The sequence below is a fragment of the Pan paniscus genome, chromosome 12 (assembly GCF_029289425.2).
Source record: "Pan paniscus chromosome 12, NHGRI_mPanPan1-v2.0_pri, whole genome shotgun sequence".
Taxonomy (NCBI): Eukaryota; Metazoa; Chordata; class Mammalia; order Primates; family Hominidae; genus Pan; species Pan paniscus.
The window spans coordinates 99,648,125-99,667,736 of record NC_073261.2 but is presented as its reverse complement, the minus strand read 5'-3'; the positions used below and the strand labels follow the sequence as shown (position 1 = coordinate 99,667,736).

At 46.7% G+C, this 19,612-nt stretch overlaps 1 protein-coding gene across 3 annotated transcripts in view; it reads left to right on the top strand.

The window, feature by feature from the left end:
* The first annotated feature begins 303 nt into the window (after positions 1-303).
* DPYSL5 (dihydropyrimidinase like 5) overlaps positions 304-19,612 on the top strand; it is a 102,599-nt gene continuing 83,290 nt past the window's right edge. Inside the window, exon 1 of one of the 3 annotated variants that reach the window (XM_034952807.3) lies at positions 304-664. The gene's annotated coding sequence lies outside the window, so the exon portion shown is untranslated. Of the gene's footprint in view, positions 908-19,612 lie in introns of all 3 variants that reach the window. The other 2 variants (XM_003827070.5, XM_057301328.2) reach the window with 2 other exon arrangements.

Sequence of the window (19,612 nt, the reverse complement as noted above, 5' to 3'; positions counted from 1 at the left end):
ATCTCGCGGGCGTCGGAGCCGGTCTTGGCGCGAACCAGGCGGCCTCGGCGGGGTCCTGCGGCGGAGGGCAGCGCGGCCGCAGCCCGGGAGAGGGGGCCGCGGCATTGTTTCAGTCCCTGGGGTGGGATCCAGCTGGGGGAGGGGAGGCGGGGTGTCCTCCGGAACCGCCCCCGGCCCTCCCCGGGGACCCGTGCCTCAGCGCGTCCAGGCTTTGTGGTGTCCTGAGTCGCCATGGAAACCCGAGGGAACGCGGAGCCGGGTGCTAGGGGGGTCGGTGAGTTCTCCGGCCGCGCCCTCCGTCCGCTCTCGGACCCCGGCCCTGCAGCAGGGCCTGCCGGGAGTTGTAGTCCCCAGGCGGCGGCGGCGCGCGGCGCCGAGGATGCGGGACGCCGCCTGTCCCCGCCTCCCCTTAACCTGCTAGCTGAGGTGGGGAGCGGCGGGAGGAGCCGGCCGCGCGGTGATTGGCGGAGGCCGCTCCCAGCCCCCGACACGCGCCCCTCCCCCGCTCCCCACTCTGGACTCCCGCGCTGGGCGCGCTGAGGCGGCCCCCGAGCGAGCGCGCGTGCAGCCGCCGCCGCCGCCCCGAGCACCCGCAGCTCCGGCGCCGCGGCGAGACGGAGACGGACCGAGCCACGGGCCCCCGCGGCCGCAGCATCTCGGAGGAGTGGGTGATGGCAGGGGGGTCGGTGGGCTTACCCCTCCCGGGCTAGGAAATCCTCCTCTCCCCCTTCTGTTTCTGCGTGAGGCGCACAAAAGGGCGGGGAGCCGGGTGAGCCTGGGGCCCGGCCGCAGGGGACGCGGCGGGAGGTGTGGTTTGGGGTTGGGAGGTGGCCATCGGGGCTAAGCCGGGGCGCTCTTGGGGTCCTCTTTGTACGCCCACGAAGCGCCGTGCCGGGCCTTGCTCATAGTAAGCGTTTAATGCGTGCTCGCGGGGTTGCAAAGCCCTGGGGTGAGGAGGCGGCTCGGCCGAGGGGTTTCGCGCCTAGCACGCAGTGGGCCGCTTTCCTAGCCGGGCGCGGTGCAGTGGACCGCTGGAGCGCTGGGCGGGGGCGCCTCTGGCCGGGGGCCAGTCCTGCCGGTCCCAGGATCTGCGCTGTCCCCGGTCCCACACACCACCCAGATACACACCCTCCGTCCTTCTCGCCTCCGAGCTGGGATCTGCCCAGCCTGGACCCGACCCGGCGGTCTGTTCCACCGCCAGGCTAACGGAGCGGACGCCTGCAGAGGACTCGCCCGCCGCCTCCGAACCTCCCGCCTGAGCCACAAAGGCCTCCTGCGGCTGCCCAGCCCGGAGCGGGCGCCGAGCTGGGTCCCTCGGCTGGAGCCCAGCGTGGGAGCCCGCCTTGCAGCATCGATCTCAGCGGGCACCGACGTCGACGCCCCGGGCCTGGGGACGGGGCTGTAGTCTGAGCTGGAGAGAAGCCGGGAGAGGGCGAGGGGAGGCCTCGGTTGAGAAAAGATGGGGATGGGGAAGGCTGGGGAGCTGGGTTAGGACAGGTAGTGGGTCTCGGGGAGCAGGGAGTGGGAACTAGGGTTTGAGGAGGAAAGAGAAGGGGCGGGGGCGGGTCCGAAGAACGAGGGAAGGAGCTCGGTGCAGGTGGCGCCCGGCGAGGCTGGTTCTGCTGAAGAATGGGGAGGGGAGGAGGGATGCAGGCGGGTGGAGGCCGCCTGGGTTTGAGGAGGGAGGACGGGAGCGAGGAGAAGACCCGCGCTGTGCGGGGGAGGGGGGCCTCCTGGGAAGGGGAGCCTCCCGAGGATGGAGGGGCAAGCAGCTGAGAGGCGGTCTCGGGCCCGAGGGTCCTCAGCTCCAGGCGTGGGGCCCCGCGGCCCAGGTGGCCGGCTGGGCGTGGCCCTCGGACCGGGGGTAGGGACCCAGGATGGCAGATCCGGGACCGGGCTGGGCTGGCTTGGTGAGGAGCTTTGTCTCCAGGCTTGAAACCAGCCGGTAGCGACTCACTTAGGGTTTTGTGATCTTCCGCGGCGCCCACGGCACGCCCTTTTCTCGAGGAGCTGAAAGGCTTTGCCCAGCAGCAGGTGCTGCCAGGGAGGCGGGTCTCCCTTCGGGGAGACCCGGAGAACAATAGCCGACCCTGGTGTCCACCCGACGACAAACCAGGGCCACCCAGGACGCGAGGGTGCAGTTTTCTGGTGCTGGGAATACTCCCTGCGGAACCTCCGGGCACGTGCTGGCTTTGGGGTTGTATGGGGGCCTGGCCACGCCGGGAATCCCGTGTAGGAGGCGCTCCCCCGGCCTGGGGGCCTGCAGACAGCCACCCCCCCACTCCGGCTCGGATGCCTTCTGGTGCAGCGCCGCCGCCCGCCCCGCGCTGTCCACCCGCTGCCGAGACGCGGCGTGGTTAGCGGCGCGGAGCTGCCGGGCGGCGACGCAGGTGCCAAAGACTGGAGGTCGCCTCGGTGCAGCGCGGGTTCCCCCGAGCAGCGGCTTTGTCTGCCGAGGCGGCCGGAGTCTAGGGGCTGCAGCTGTGCTTTCTCAGGGGGAGCCGTAAGGGGTGGTGCGGATTGTGGTCAAATTGCGGAGAAGCGGGTGGAAATGATCCCGCAAGGGTGAGGCTCTAGGTTTGGGAGCCGCTGCTAGGGGACCAGTGCTTTTCTTTGCCAGTGACCACACCCAAGCCAGTGCGTCTCTTGCAGACTTCGCCCATATTGTCTGCTGACCTAAGACTGGGGTAGCTCTGTGATAGGCGCTGCTTGCCCGTGGGAAAGCAGATGAACCGAATGGAAGCTTAAAACAGGCTTTCAGCAGGGCTTTCCACGCACTCAGCCTCTCGCCCGCCGTCTAAACACCTTGCAAGTCACCGCTGCAGCGCCTTGACATGTGAAGTGACACCCAAAGCCAGAATTCTTTGTTGCACTGTTGCTTTGATAACTGGTTAGATGACAAGTTAAAGGTGAATCTTTAGCATAAAGTTATCATTTTAAATTGCCATTCATTAAAAAAAAGGCAGGAATGTTTTTGTTCCCAGACTGGACGATACTTGGCATTGTAGAACTCATTGATGCCACTTACATTTGCCACTAAGTTAACTGAGAACCTGTTGGTTCTCTTAACCCAGCCTTGAAATCTCAGGATTTGCTTTCTTAACAAGATTAGTGTGTAAGGTGAAGGACTGTGCTGTGGCTGTTGGCTTTTGCCCAGGACAGATGATAGCTGTCAAAGTGAAGGCCTCTTGTCTGAGTGTCCTTTCTGGCCATAGGGAGTCAGCAGTAGGCTATGTCTTGCTGGTTTTAAAGGATGGTGTTTTGAGGAGGTGCCTCACAGAATTTACAAAACTGGTCTGGAAGGACTAGCTGGAACATTGCTCATTGGTTGTTTTTAACTATATTTTAACTGAATTATATATATGTATATATTAATATGTATATACACACATACACACATATATACACATACTATATTTTAACTAAATTATATATGCATGTGTGTATTTATGCATACACACAAACATGGATTCAGAGTACATAAATACTAGGAATCTCAATATTAGAAACCTAGAAATCTGACAGTGAAGGTTTTTTCTTGTAAGAGAGCTCCAATGGGAAACATGTTTTCATATTATTACCTAAAGGGAACAATTTCAGGAAGGAGTGTTTTGTTGGCTTCTTTTTTGTAATAATTTTATGGATTTTTAAAAGGACGTAATCTTCTTAAAGCACTCTGTGAACATCCATTGCAGTCTGTTCCTCATGGCAGGGAATCCATAGACAAGGAATGCCGGTATGACCAGCCCGTTTTTACAGGGATCTTGGAGAGAAAGCAGCCTCCCTCTCCCACCTTCTGCTGGTGCTGCTCCAGTAAAACACCTGGAAGACAGAACTCAGAAAGGGGAGAGGCAGGTGGCCCCAGAGAAGGACTTTGTGTCCCCAGAATTCCGGGGTGCCATTCTTGAGCTTGGGGACCTAGGCTAGGTACACAAAGATGTTCATGGGACGTGAAGGCCTGGCTGTTGTCAGCGTAACCTCTCTAGGTGCAAACATTAGCAGGGTTGTTGCATTATTCTCAATGCTTCTGTCTCTGGAAAGAGTTCCCCAGCAAGGCAAGTTTACACAGTTGGCCAAAATCAGGTCTCAGGACTTGGCGTAAACTTCATTTGTGGCACTTCCACGTCTCTTCTCCTGCCATAGCTATCTGAGAATTTCCCCTTAATAGCTTCTCTGACCCAGGATTCTGTATGATCCTGCATTAGCTCCACGGGACTATAAGCCAAAGGACAGCATGACTATAGGCAGGTCTCTGGGGTAAAAGTAAATTGTGGCCAGGCACGGTGGATCACGCCTGTAATCCCAACACTTTGGGAGGCTGAGACAGGAGGATCACTTGAGGTCAGGAGTTCGAGACCAGCCTGGCCAACATGGTGAAACTCCGTCTCTACTAAAAATACAAAAAAATTAGCCTGGCGTGGTGGCGCACACCTGTAGTCCCAGCTACTTGGGAGGAGGCTGAGGCTGGAGAATCGCTTGAACCTGGGAGGCCGAGGTTGCAGTGAGCTGAGATCGTGCCACTGCACTCCAGCCTGGGCAACAGAGTGAGACTCTATCTCAAAAAAAAAATGTGAATTGTGTGTTCAGATCATTTTCTTGGGGCATAGAAAAGTACTGAGAGCCAGAGAAGTTGGACAAGAGTATCTGAGACCCAGTCTATCTTCCTGGTGTGAAAATTTACCAGTTTCTGATAGAATCTGATCTTGTGTATCTTTTTTGTTTTCTGAGGTATAAAACATATTCCAGAAAAGTCTTCTAAGACTTAATTCACAGGAATCCTGTAGAACAAGATATCTTTGTCAACATGAAGTCCTGTAGGGAAAACTTGGTGTAATATGGGAGCAAATAAGAATAAATGTGTTTTATCATTTTTCAAATAAGCAGGTGTTTGATTTCATTGCACTGCTAGTGCATAAATGAGAAATAATTTCAAAATCGCTTTGCCTTGCTTTTTTTTATATGAAGATGAAAGGTTGAAATACCATAGCATGAATCTTTTGTGAGCTTTGGTATTTATGTATAAAAGTGGGCACAAATTATACACTTGAACAAAAAAAATTCAGGGAGGAACATGGTGTATGATTTGTTCTACTTCAGTCTTTGAAACTTGTTTCATTTAAAATAAGCTGATTTAACCATTGATTGAACCCGAGCTTGCCAAGCACTCCCATCAATCACAGCCCTGTTCTGTACTTGTTCCCTCGCCTCCCTCCTCCCTCGTCACAATCCAGGCTCAGCAGTAGCGTGCACAGGAGGGAGAGCCAGAAAGCCTGGGTTCAGATTTCACCTTGGCCACTTTCTGTTTATCTGTGCAATGAGGATGGTTGTATTAGGTTGGTGCAGAAGTAATTGCTGTTTTTGCCATTACTTTTAATGACAAAAACTGCCGTGACTTCTGCACCAACTTAACAGTATCTACATCTGGGGTTGTTCTGAGGCTTACATGAGTTAATGGTTAGCACTGAGAGCAGCATCTGGCATCTTGTAAGTGCTCAGTAAAAGTTATCATCACCATCAGCAGCAGCATCATATTCTCCCTCTAAAATGTGTGTCCACAAAAACAACACTTTGATTCCCCATTTAATCTTTCATCCCAAGGGGCCATGGCAAGTTGCTGTAGGGATTAACAGTGGGAACACAAGGAATGATTAGGACTGCTTTCTAAAACTCCCACCCTTGCAAATAGTAGGAATAGCTCTCTGTGGAGTCTGTTTCCTGGCAGCCTCTTTAAGCTCAGCTGTTTTTAGCAGCTGAGAACTTGGAGAATTAAGAGTGTTCCAGAAGTGCTGTGACCTCAGCTTTGCTGCATCATTCCTTTGAGTGGGGTTAGGCTGGCGTGGCTGGTGAGGAGCTGTTGTCCCAAGGCTATGTAATTCTTGGTGTGGGGAAGAGTCATCATGTTTGGTTGATGGCAAATTTTTGGGAATAAAGAAAACTCAGGTTTTCCAGCTAAGAAATACAGAATTTTGTGCAACTTGGAACCACAGTTATTTATTTCACAAACACTTTCAAAGCACTCTGTGCCAGGGGTGGTTCTGATTACTATGCGTTAAGTTACTGTTATTATCCTCATTTTACAAATGAGGCAACAAAAGTAAAAAGGACACCCAGATGGGGACATGGCAGAGCCAGGCCTTGAACTCAAGGGGTTTGATTACCATCTGTATCAGTTCTCCAGGATAACTGGAGTTCTCCAGAAAAACAGAAAATCAGTTCTCCAGAAAAACAAAACCAATAGGATTGGTTTATGCAATTGGAGAGGCTGGCAAGTCCCATATCTGTAGGGAAGGCTGGCAGACCGGAAACTAGGCAGGAGCTCATGGTGCACTCTTTACTTAGAATTTCTTCTTTCTCAGGGAAAACTCAGTTTTTCTCTTAAGGCCTTTTAACTAATCATATGAGGCCCACCCACATTATCAAGGAAAAATCTCCTTTCCTTAAAGTCAACCACCCAGCCTGGGAAACATAGGGAAACTCCATCTCTACAAAAGTTAAAAAAAATTAGCCAGGTGTGGTGGCACATGCCTGTGGTCCCAGCTACTTGAGAGGGTGATGTCAGAGGATTGCTTGGGCCTTGGAGGTCGAGGCTGCAGTGAGCTGTGATTACTGCACTTCAGCCTGAGCAACAGAGCAAGACTCTCTCAAAAATTAAAAAAAAAAAAGAAGTCAACTGATTATAGATGTTAACCACATCTACAAAATACCTTCACAGCAACATTTAGATGAATCTTTTATTGGATAATGGTACTATAGCCTAGCAAAGTTGACACAAAGAACTAACTAGGCCAGGCACAGTAGCTCACACCTGTAATCCCAGCATTTTGGGAGGTCGAGGCAGGAAGATCACTTGAGGTCAGGAGTTCGAGACCAGCCTGGTCAATATGGTGAAACCCTGTCTCTACTAAAAATACAAAAATTAGCCAGGCATGGTGGCACATACCTGTAGCCCCAGCTACTCAGGAGGCTGAAGCACAAGAATCACTTGAACTGGGAAGGTGGAGGTTGCAGTGAGCCAAGATCACACCATTGCACTGTAGCCTGGGTGACAGAGTAAGACTGTTTCAAAAAAACAAAAAACCACAACAACAAAAAAAGAAAGAAACCCTAACCATAAAAGGATCCATGCCTTTAAACAGTACCTCAAGCTGAGAACCTTATGAGTTGGGTGTGAGATTCACAGTTAACTAAATAATTTAGCAATAGGCTATCCCATTACAAAATGCTGCACCTTACCTTGTTTAAAATAGAATTTGGACCTCTTTTCTCATCCAGGTGGCTTCTGGCCCAGAATATTGCTCAGAGTAACCATTCAACAGATAATATTGAAAGAATGACTGACTGAATGGTTTTAGATGATATTTTACAGGATTTTCCAGCTACTGAGACCTCTGGCTCCCCATTTAAAATTTTTTTCTTTTTCTTTTCTTTTCCTTTTTTTTTGAGATGGAGTCTTACTCTGTCGCCCATGCTGGAGTTCAGTGGTGCGATCTCTGCTCACTGCAACCTCTGCCCCCCGGTTCAAGCGATTCTCCTGCCTCAGCTTCCCGAGTAGCTGGAATTACAGGCATGCACCACCACACCCAGCTAATTTTTGTATTTTTAGTAGAGACGGGGTTTCACCATGTTGGCCAGGCTGGTCTGGAACTCGTGGCCTCAGGTGATCCGCCCGCCTCAGCTTCCCAAAGTGCTGGGATCACAGGCGTGAGCCACTGCGCCTGGCCTCCCTTTTAAATTAGAAATCATCTGGCCCGTGCTGGGCGCGGTGGCTCATGCCTGAAATCCCAGCACTTTGGGAGGCTGAGGTGGGTGGATCATAAAGTCAGGAGTTCGAGACCAGCCTGGTCAATATGGTGAAACCCCGTCTCTACTAAAAATACAAAAATTTAGCTGGGCGTGGTGGCAGGCGCCTGTAGTCCCAGCTACTCAGGAGGCTGAGGTAGAAGAATCGCTTGAACCCAGGAGGCGGAGGTTGCAGTGAGCCGAGATCGTGGCACTGCACTCCAGCCTGGGTGACAGAGCCAGACTCCATCTCAAAAAAAAAATCATCTGGCCCAAGTAAGATTGAGTTTTGGAAAGAAAGGAGAACTTCTGCATTCTGAATTGTGCATGTGTCACTCCCCACTACCTAACATCTGTCCACTTTCATTGGTTTGGCAAAGGGGTTGAGGTCTGTTGCTGCCTGGACTCCCTGTGAATGTGTGTCTCCCACACGTTAGTAGTGCCCGGTACTCAATCACACCATCTTTGTGTCACTCCAGTGTCCATTTCTAAGCTGCCCCTTTGTTGATTTCAAATCCGCCATGGGCTGACTCGAAATTCTCACGCCTTGGGTCTTTATTCTCCCTTCTTTTGTCTGGTCCTGTCCCTCCCTTTGTCCTTCTGCAGAGCAAGATCCACTATTGATACAGAAGTCGCCTCCTTTCTAATTTTTTACTTCGGATTTCTGACCTTGTAGATTGATATATTTGTTCTGTTATAAAATTCAAAAACAACCCCCAATTTTTTCATTTAATATCTTTTTGCTCTTGTTTCCAGCATACGTGAAACACTTTCAACCTTAATGAAGTTACTTAAATTGTTTTAAGTTTGCCGTATTGTCAAGTGGCAATACACATACATGAAACAGTCACTTTTGGGGGGTACAGTGGCTGAGGGTGCATTTTAAAAAAAACTAGTAAAGTATAACAGATAAACTGAGAAGCGTACAAACCATAAGTGTATAGCTTGATGAGACATACCCATGTAATCAGCACCAAATTAAGAAACAGAAAATTGGAGTCTCTGAGCCTACTATGGCTCAGAAGCCTGCCTGATTCAAAATCTTATTATTTAAAAAAGGGGAAAAAAAGAAAGAAACAGAATTATCAGTACTCAAGGAGAGTCTCTAGTTACTTAGTATTCTTCCTCCATATCCTGACTGCTTATACACAGATCAATCAGCTTTGCCTATTTTTGAATTTTTACAAATGGATCATGTAGTGGATATTCTCTCACCAGGGGCTTCTTGTGCTCAAGGTTATATTTACGAGATTTCTCTTACTCTTGTATCTAATTTGCTTATTTTTTTCATTGCTATATAGCATCCCATTGTATGTATGTACCAAATGTGTCAGTTATGTTGCTATTGGTATTTGGATAGTTTCCGGTTTGGGGCTTTCATGGACAGTGCTGCTGTGAACATTCTAGTAGGTGTTTCTGTTGGGTATATATATACCTAGGAGTGAAATTACTGGGTCAGGGATACACACCTGTTCTGTTTTAGTAAATTGTGCCAAATGCTAAGATTAATGGAGAAATTAAAAAAAAATCCTCTGAGGTATACAATGCAGCTATTTAAACCAAAATCCTAAAGACTGGCACAATATTATGGCTTGATCAGAGGTTGACTTCCAACTCTTATTCTTCAGCAAAAAGTAGAACTTTAAGCTATATCTCTGACTCCACAGTAATCTATCAGTTAAAAAAATTATATATATTATATATACATATATAATATATGTAATAAATATTATATATGTATATATAATATATTATACTAGTTTTCAAGAATTGGCCACAAACAACCAGTTGATTGGCTGAAATGAACACTTTTAAACTAAACGGTGTACATCTACCTTAGTCTTGCTACCGCAGTTTTCTTAACTCATGTTTCTTGAGGAAAAGATGAAAATCATATTATAAATGCAACATTGGTCCAGATATCATTCCAGAGATGTCCTGACAGCCTTGGGCAAGATTAACAAGTGATTTTTATTGTTAACTAATTTATATTTCTTGTATTGGGTCAAATAGAAATTTTGAATTGTGTGATTTCTTTGGCTTAAAAAAAGTCTCAGCCAGGCGTGGGGGCTCACGCCTCTAATCCCAGCACTTTTCGGGCACAAGGTGGACAGATCACCTGAGGTCAGGAGTTCGAGACCAGCCTGGCCAACTTATAGCGAAACCCCATCTCTACTAAAAAACACAAAACTTATCTGGGCGTGGTGGTGCACACCTGTAGTTCCAGCTACTTGGGAAGCTGAGGCAGGAGAATCGCTTGAACCCGGGAGGTGGAGTTTGCAGTGAGCCGAGATTGCTCCACTGCCCTCCAGCCTGGGCGACAGAACAAGATTCTGTCTCAAAAAAAAAAAAAAGAAAAAAAATCCCACAAAAGTGTCAGCTTGGAATCACAGAGTTCAGATTTCTTATTTGGCCAGACAGGACATTGATTTCTAATAATGGCCAGATTTCTTATTTCTTATAATAATTTCAGATTTCCTATAATGGCCAGACAGGACACTGCCTTTTTTAAATTTAGAAATAGAATTATGACATGTATCTTATTTTCTGTAGGTTTCTGGAAAAACTTAAAATAGATGTGATTTTTACAGTTGGATTATAATGGAAAGAACCTCTGCAACTAATGAAAAAAATAAAGATGAGGCACAACAATATGAGCACTAACCTTCAGCCTGTCACATCTCATGTTCATGGCCAGTATCGTCATGTGGCCCAGGAGAGATGGCAGTGATGGGCATGGCCAGTGTGGATAAAGGACAGTGGTTGAGGCATAATTATAGGATGGTGGTAATGAAACACGAGCAGCCAGAGGAGCCTGCCAAGGCAGTCATGAACTCCTAACTTGGCTGGTTTTTTCCTTGTGTGATCCATTCACAGCCCAAATTGTTCCTGAGAAAGATTTTTTTTAGCATGTGGTCTGCCATGTTTGATATTTGTCTTTATACAAACAAGTGAATGAGATCAGACTTAACATATCTTTTTTTTTTTTTTTTTTTGAGACGGAGTCTCGCTCTGTCACCCAGGCTGGAGTGCAGAAGTGCGCACGATCTCGGCTCACTGCAAGCTCCGCCTCCTGGGTTCACACCATTCTCCTGCCTCAGCCTCCCGAGTAGCTGGGACTACAGGCACGCGCCACCATGCCCGGCTAATTTTTTGTAGTTTTAGTAAAGACGGAGTTTCACTGTGTTAGCCAGGATGGTCTTGATCTCCTGACCTCGTGATCTGCCCGCCTCGGCCTCCCAAAGTGCTGGGATTACAGGCGTGAGCCACCGCACCCAGCCCAGACTTAACATTTCTTTAAAACCTCGACTTACTGCTTAAACTCTGAGTCCCTTAAGCACTTAGATATTTCATATTTCATATCTTTTATAATATAGGATTTAATTTTTTTTTTTTTTTTTTTTTTTTGGAGACAAGTTCTCACTCTGTCACCCAGGCTAGAGTGCAGTGGCATGACTGGGGCAGCCTCGATTTCCCAGGCTCAAGCAATCCTCTCACCTCACCCTCCCAAGTAGCTGGGACCACAGGTGCAGGTGGATGCCACCACACCCAGCTATTTTTTTTTTTTTTCGTAGAGATAGGGTCTCCCTATGTTGCCCAGGCTGGTCTTGAACTGCTGGGCTCAAGCAATCCCCCCGCCTTGGCCTCCTACAGTTCTGGGATTACAGACATCCACCACCACACCTGGCCTAATTTTGTACTTTAAAATATATAAATCTAATACTCCAATATTTAATCAATTATAAACCACCCATAGACAATTTTGTTTGCCTAGCTAATGTAATTTTGGCTGATTCCATTCAACCCTTTGTCCATATGTTTACATAAATTTTTACAGAGTTGTTACCATGGCATGGAAATTATTTCATATTCTGTTCTTTCATCAAAACTTTTCCATGTCTCTATCTAATTTACAAATTGAAGCTTTTAAATGGCAGTCTTCAGTTCCGTTGGAATGTACTAGATTCCATTTTTTTAATTCATTTTGTTTTCATATGTTATTAGATTCTATTTATGCATTTACTTGTTGATGAACATTAAGGTTATGTTCAAGTTTTTAATTATTTTAGATAGTACCAGCACAAAAATCCTCATTCTTATCTTTGTGAACATCACATATATCATTTTCATACCTAGCTGATAATATGTTTTTGAGAATAGAGATTGTGTTTTTTTTCTTTTTTTCCAAATGTTTTTGGCATAGGGGGTACAATTCTATCTATAGTACCTGATAGTTTTCACATTAAGAGAAATGTATAAATACATGTTAATTCCTTTATTTCAGGACCAACTTCACAAAGTTTCCTGATCAGCAAATACTTTCTAATCAGCCTTAATTGGCAAGTTGGTCATTGAAGAATTTGTGTGAAAGTAGGAATAAAATTGTGTGAGATACTCAGTCATTAACAGGAATAATTTGGAGGACAAAAGATTCCAAGTGAAGCTGATTTTTATCAATTAATTCTATAAAATTGTGCTGTCTCAGTGGCAGATAGCACCTGATGTTGGCCATTATGACAGAAATTAAACGGTCTTGGTGTTGCAGAGAGATGATTCGGTTATGAGGCACACCCATTGCTAAGTTTGAGTATCTGGTAACAGAGTGCAAATAGCCAGAAATGGAAATGAATGTTAGTGCTGCCTGGCAAGGGAGAGAGAGGTTTACTGTCTGATAACTGTGCACTTAACTTGCCTTGGGCTGTTGTTTGAGATGGGCTTGAACCTCCTCTCAGACCTGCACCTATTTCCTGAGTGCCTGCAACGGGCAGTGCGATTTCCAGGAAGGAGCTAGTGCATGGGAGAGAAATGGGGTTGGAATCCTGACTGCTACTTCCTAGGCACGAGAGATCTTGGGCAAAGTCATTTTATCTCCTCAAGCCTCAGTTTCCTTGTGAACTAAAGGGATGCTAATATCGTCCTCACAGGCTTCTAGAGGACTAAAGTGAAAACGTGCACTGAGTCTGGTGGGCGTGTGGTAAGCGCTAAGTGGAGCTAATGGTATTGTCCAGATGCTAAATTAGGTGCTTTGTGACATATAAATGTATATAAAAACAATCAAAGGGACATGATTGTCAAATGGACACAGGCTGGACAATATGACAATTGGAGAATGTAAACTTCTCCCTCACATAAGGAGAAGTTTAGCACAACGCCTCTCCCCTCCCGTGTCTGTCAAATGAGAAGATGCAGACTGGATGCTGTCCTGACTGCTTTGATGTCCTGTGACAGACACCCTGTGTTGCTGCTGAGCTGTCACAATTCTTCATTGGTGAAAACTGGCAGATTTGCAGTTTGACACTATCTATCAAAATTAAAACTGCACATTCCTTTTAACCCAGCAGTACCACTGCTAGCAATTTTTCCTAAAGATATACAAGCACATGTGCTTGATGAAAAATAGGAAGGGCTGTTATTGCAGCATTATTTGTACTAGCAAAAAATTAGACATGACCTATCATTGGAGAATGAATGGAATGCACTATGACACGTCCTTACAAAGGAATACCATACAGCCATTACAAAGAATAAGGCAGGTATTTCTGTTCTGATGTAGAACAATCTCTAATATATATCATTGAATGGGAGGAAAACAATGCAGAACAATATTTAATGCGTGCCACCCTTTCTGTAATACATTATGTAATGTGAAATATATATTTAAATATGCATAGACCATCCATGGAAGGAAACACAACAAAACCTATGATGTTGCTTGTCTCTGGAGGGGTCAAGGAGGAGCTGGGAAAACTCACAATTTACATGGCTTTAAATGTTTATCATGTCTATGTTTTACCTGTCTAAACAGTAATAATAATTTGTCACCCGTGGCTGGCTCTGGCTCACCCTGTCAGAGACTCAACAAGACTTGAGGAGGGTGAAGTTCTTGGGCCCATGTGGATGGCTTATGTTCCCAAACGGACCCCCAGATGCAGGCCTCCGAAATAAGACACAAGCATACAGAGTTGGGCTTTCAGGCTTACTGAACAGACAGACTGTGTTTTTTCGACTGCCCATTCAAACAAGAAAGGCTCTGAGATCAGGAAGTAGGTATGACCCATTATTGCTGACTATCAAATAGCTTTTCCAATATTTCCCCTTTGAGTCTTTTTTATTCAGAGGAAAACTTGGTTGAACTGTAGGACACAGAAGATGAGAAGCACTAACTGGGCATTGTGAACCTTCCCACAGGTTCACAATGTGTGTGATGTGTGTGTCTGCTCATCCCTTCATCCCTTCCTTCAGGCAGCAAGTGCTTGATGAATACCTGCACTGGGCCAGGTGTCATTATAGGATATTGGGTCTAAAAGAACTTTAGAGAACGTTTAGTCATTTCACAGAGGAGGAACCCACAGGGCACTTTAGTTTTCAGTGAGTGGTATTGGTGCAGAGAGAATGGTGATTTTTGCCTTCTTTGGTCTCGGATGATGGGTTAGGAAGCCTCTGGATGCTCCTATAGAATTGGCTTCCTCATGTAGAGCATTCATTTCATTTTGCCTTGTGTTTCAATTACTTGTGGACATGTTTTCTCTCTAAGGACGTGAAGACAGATTCATGCCATCCCCCGGCCATGATCTCTAACTCCTGGTGTTCACACTCTTATGTAATCCTCTATCTTTGAATGTGGCAGGACCTGTGACCTGCTTCTAACTAATAGGATACAACAGGGGTGATGGGAATGTCGTTTCCCTTATTATGTTATATAATACCTTATCTTGCTAGCAAACTCCTTTTGGAGACTCTTTTTGCTTGATGAAGTAAGTGGCTATTTTGGGAAAGCCCACTTGGCAAGAAATTGGTGGCTTCTAGGAGCTGAGGGTGTCCTCTAGCTGAGAGCCTGCAACCATGTGGAAATGAATTCTGCCAACAATGTGACTGAGTGTGGAAACAAGTTCTTCCCCAGGCAGGTCTCCAGATGAAAACATAGCTCATCCAGCATCTTGATTGCAGCCTTGTGAGGCTCTAAGCAGAGGACCCAGGGCTCCTGACCCACAGAGTGTGAGGAAATAAGCTTGTGTTGTTTTAAGCCACTAAATTTGTGATCATTTGTTACACAGCATAGAAAACTAATACAGGGCTCTCTTGTGGCACTTGGCGCAAGGCCCCTCAGCAAGTTGGTTATCAATGAATATGTTCAGCTGAATTTATTTCTCTTTCTTTTCGTGAATGTATCTCACAATAATTGCCTGAAGTGCTCTCACTTGGGTGGTCATATAATTTATATTTCAAAGCAGAGCACTTTGGAGAGTGATTATTATTTGCTATTAATGATCTACTTAGGTCTATAGGGATAAACTGGGTCTATGCCAGGCATACTGGGAGGTATGGTCCCCCAAGCTATGATAATCTCATCATTTATTGTCCACGTTTTCCTGGCTCATTTTGCCCCAGGAAGCCATTGCATGTTTGTTGATTATTTTTCTTCTGGGTCTGCACTCTTCCTTCCCCCTCCCCATCCCTACCTGCTCCCTGGCTTCTGCCTGGATGTTGGCAGAGAGCCGCTGTGTGCCTGACTGTGACAAGGCTGGTGGAAGTCACCGGGATGCCAGGCACATCCAGCCTCTGTGTGGAGGTCCAGCAGAGTGGGGCAGCTGTATTGACTAAGTTGGTGGGAAGGGAGGCTGGGATGGAGCTGTGCAGAGGAATTTACTAGAAGCAGTTGCAGGAGTGATCAGCACCCCATTACATGGCCATTTTCAATGTGTACAGCCTATTCCAGAAGCTGTTTCTGCCTGCCCCTGGTGTTTTTGTTGGGTTTTGTTCAGGTGGAGGGGAGGGGACTTGTTGAGGTGCCCTCCCCTTGGAATCCCCTTTTTGGAATAGACCCTGTAGCATCTGACACATGCACTCTGAGGGCCTCTCTCCAACACAGCGGGAGGAGAGGCTCCCTTTCCCCCACCACCCACCTCCATAATTATCTTCCTCAGAATCCATATGGGGAGCCCAGTCCCTTCCCACATGTCACCAGAATGTCCCTTCACTTTTTCACTGAGCCAACCACTTGCATTGCCCCTGGCCCACCCCTTCCTCCAATGTTCAGCTGTGTGGAGCCATACTAGCCCTGGCACTCTTGGCCACAGCTCTGACATGGGCCCCAGGCCGTTGGCATCCTCCCCCTTTAAGCTGGTTCAGTTTCAGCTGCTGACCAGGAGTGTGGGACAGTCTTGACCTGCCCCCCAGGCCTGTACCTATTTTCTTGACTTGTGGACCAGGCTGGAGTTTCCATTCCTTTCCTATCACTGCTTCTCAAATCTTGCCCAGAATGGTAAAGGAAAAGGAGCTCATACCCCTGGGAGCTTGTGGGCTGGGCCTGCAGCACCCTGGTACAAGTTGGAAATATCTTTGAAGCCTGCTTGAACAGCTTTATTGAGATACAACTTTCATACCATAGAGTTCACCCATACTAAGTGTGCAATGCAATGGTTTCTAGTATGTTCACAGAGTTGTGTAGTCACCACCATATCTAAATTTACAACATTTTTGCCACCCCAAAAGAAACTCCATATGCATTAGCAGTCACTCTCTGTTTCTTCCACTACCATCTCTTCCCCAACCCTCTAGCCCCTGGCAACCACTAATCTACATATTGTCTCTAGGGATCTGCTGATTCTAAACATTTCATATACATAGAATCATACAATATGTGGCCTTTTGTGACTGTTGAAGCCACATTTTTTAATCTTAAGAAAATTAATGCACTGTCTGCACTCTAGTTCACAGTATTTCCTTTTCGTTTTAATAGATACAAGGAATTTCAGAAATTACATATAGTTAGACCGGGTGCAGTGGCTCACACTTGTAATCATAGCACTTTGAGAGGCCAAGGTGGGTGGATCATTAGAGCCCAGGAGTTTGAGACCAGCCTGGACAACATGACAAAACCCTATCTCTTTCAAAAAAATACAAAAATTAGCCAAGTGTAGTGGTGCGCGCCTGTAGTCCCAGCTACTTGGGAAGCTAAGGTGGAAGGATCACTTGAGGCCTGGAGGCGGAGGTTTCAGTAGGCCCAGATCGCTCCACTGCACTCCAGCCTGGGCAATGAATCCAGACCCTGTCTCATAAAAGAAAAGAAATTACACACAGTTTAAATGTTTAGCCCCACAAGAGTGCTCCAGGAAGAAAGAAGTGCCTTACTCATGCCACACCCCTGGGGCCCCAGTCTGAAAGGGGCTATGCCTCAACAATGCTGACAGCATCCAGATGGCTTTCCATCCAGAGCAGGTGCAGATCCCAAAGTAGGATTATTTGAGTAGATGATGGGAAAGGTGGGGAAGATGATTAACATTCTCTAAGCATCTGCCACTAGCCAGGCACCATCTAAGTACCACGGAAAGGAAAAGGTGGATGGAGGTGCTGGTCTTGAAGAAGTCTCAGTCACTTTCTGGGTGTAGATTGTGCAACTGTCAGTAAAGTGACAGAGAATGACTAACGTGAACCATCCTGGCCATTAGGATGCAGCAAAGATCTTCACTGATGAGTGTTGGACTGGATTTGGGAAGAAGACGCTAGGCAGAGGGATGAGTGTGAAGCTGCAGGAAGGGCCAGGCACTTGGAGAGGGACCTACTTGGCTGGCCTGTGAGAGCAGGGAGGCTTGGGCAGCAGGGGAGAGGGGGACAGACGCCCAAGGTGGCCGGGGTCAACTAAGCACATCCGTACTCCCCTGTTTCCACCTCTTCCTGACTCTTCGCCTTTGGGGTCTATGTGCTGAGAGGAGTCCAAGGCTAAAGAAGGGGGCCCAAGAGGGTCAGAAATGAGGAGACCTTGTCTTCATCTACATTCGTTCACAGACCCCCTCGTTGCCCTGAGCCTCCAGACCACCCTCAGCAATTTTTCTTTCCTAATTAAAATCAGTGACAATACAATGATGAGTTTTGAAAATACATTTAGTGTTTCTGTATATTTAAATAAGAAAACTGTGTGCATAAATTCAATGTGTTTTTTTCCTCCTTCTGATTTTGTATTAAAATAACATCTCTTGTTCCTTCTTTCTTTGGAAACCTTTGTTCACATCCTTCATGCTCCAAATAGCCAACAAATAGCACAGAAAGCATGGTCTTTCCTCCTAACTGTAGAGTCCTCTGTTCTTTGTTAAGATGTGGAGATAGGGTTTTGTGTTCTTTTTTTTTTTTTTTTTTTTTTTTGAGACGAAGTCTTGCTCTGTCACCCAGGCTGGAGTGCAGTGGCGCGATCTCAGCTCACTGCAACCTCCGCCTCCCAGGTTCAAGCAATTCTCCTGCCTCAGCCTCCCAAGTAGCTGGGATTACAGGCATGCACCACCACACCCAGCTAATTTTTTGTGTAGAGACGGGGTTTCACCATATTGACCAGGATGGTCTTGATCTCCTGACCTCGTGATCCTTCCGTCTTGGCTTCCCAAGGTGCTAGTATTACAAGAATGAGCCACCACACCCGGCCTGTGTCCATTTTTAAATGCATGGTGAGCTTGAAGTCATCAGAGCCCACTTTATTGTATAAACATTTTATCATAATAGGTGTGGCCCATTAGAAAGACCTTATGGGTGAAGAGAGAGTCAAAAGGCTGGAAAAGATAGCTCATGGCTTTTTTGTGTGTGCTTTAAACTCCTCAGTTGTAAGCAATGAATTGGGACATTTACAGAGACCTATGCCAAGTATCAACACAGATGTCAACACAGATATCTGTAACACACAGCCCTTGCCCCCCACCAGCAATTACAGACTAAAATCTAACAGATAGAGACCTGCAGTTCTTGAAGGCAAGGATTCTGTAACACTCATTTTGAACCCCACCATCAGGGACAGTGAGGGGCACCCGGTGGGTGTTTGTCTGCATGGTGAGTGAAGGGACATATGAGTTGGCCAGATGAAGGATAAATGCACTGTGAACAGCATAGCCCCTAAATGAGAATTCAGAGTAAAGGCAGGAAAGAGAATGTCTAGGAGTTAAGCCCGGGTTTAGAGCTTGCCCTTCCACACTTACTAATAATCTGTGTGATATCAAGCAAATTACCTAACGCTTCTGAACCCCACTGGCCTCATTCACTGCAGTGTTGCTGTGAGGATAAGAAATGAAATACATAAAACATCTAGTCCTGTGCATAACACATAATAGAGGCTCAGTAAATTTGACTGGGTGAGTATAGTTTTCCCCTGATTTTATTAACAATACATATTCACTGTGGAAAATGTAAATGATATCGTAAGGAAGAAAACAAGACACCTGAAATCTCACAACCCTAAAATAGCCACCATTAGCAGTTTGGTGACCACCTTTCATGCATCTCATTATGCAAACACACACACACACACACACACACACACAAAATGTTCATTGTAATTGTTATTTTTTCTTTCTTTGTTAAAAAATGAGGCTTAGAAGAATTGTAATGTTCCCAATACAAAGAAAAGATAAAGTTTGAGGTGATGGATATCCCAATTACCCTGATTTGATCATTACACATTATATACATACATCATAATATCACATGAACCCCCCAAATATGTACAACTATGATATATCCATAAAAGTAATAATAAAATAAATTTAAAAATTCTTCTTTTTTTTTTTTTTTGAGACAGAGTCTCACTCTGTTGCCCAGGCTGGAGTGCAGTGGCATGATCTCGGCTCACTGCAACCTCCGTCTCCCGGGTTCAAGTGATTCTCCTGCCTCAGCCTCCTCAGTAGCTGAGATTACAGGTGTGTGCCACCACGCCCAGCTAATTATTTTGTATTTTTAGTAGAGACGGGGTTTCACCATGTTGGCCAGGCTGGTCTCGAACTCCTGACCTCAAATGATTCGCCTGCCTCGGCCTCCCAAAATGCTGGGATTACAGGTGTGAGCCACCGAGCCTGGA